Genomic DNA, 684 nt, shown 5'->3' on the forward strand with positions numbered 1-684 from the left:
AGGGGGAGGCGGCGGCGGCAGCGGTGTGGAGGGAGCCCAGAAGAATCTTAAAACCACCTGAGGCTGCTGAGGCGACTCAGCCTGTGTCTGTGAAAACAGGCAGAAACCTGGATAAAAGGGTAATTTACCAGGAAACACAGCTTTCCAACATCAACCCCTGAGGCAACAGAACTCTTCAGCAGACCGGCTGCCACAGGGAGCGGCCTGGGCAGCATCCCACGGGGTCCACACTGTGCCCGGTACCACCTCTGGAGTCCACCCCGACACTCCTCCGAGGACACAGCCACGTGCGCAGCTGGGCCCGCAGCGCTGCTCCGACTGCAAAACACTGGAACCCCCGGACGCTCAGCAGGAGAGCGGTTTCTGAACGCGGTTCTCGCACAGGGAACACACGTGAGGAGGACCAGACGACGCTCTGGGCGCCGCGAACCGCACGGAGTGGCAGGGCATGCCCGGCACCACCTACTGCAGGAGGGCAGGTGCGTCACACGCCTACCTGACCGCCTGGCAAAAGCCAGAGCAAACACCGAACCCTGGACGGACACCGGGACGCTGGCCAAGAAGGGGGTGGGGGCGCGGCGCTGAGGGCGGAGGAAGGGGCGCATCCGCCTGGCTCCCTGGAGAGTCGGGAACCACGTTAGCATCACACACCTACAGGCCACATCGTCCACGACTGGGGGGCGT

The sequence above is a fragment of the Myotis brandtii genome, unplaced genomic scaffold (assembly GCF_000412655.1).
Source record: "Myotis brandtii unplaced genomic scaffold, ASM41265v1 scaffold743, whole genome shotgun sequence".
Taxonomy (NCBI): Eukaryota; Metazoa; Chordata; class Mammalia; order Chiroptera; family Vespertilionidae; genus Myotis; species Myotis brandtii.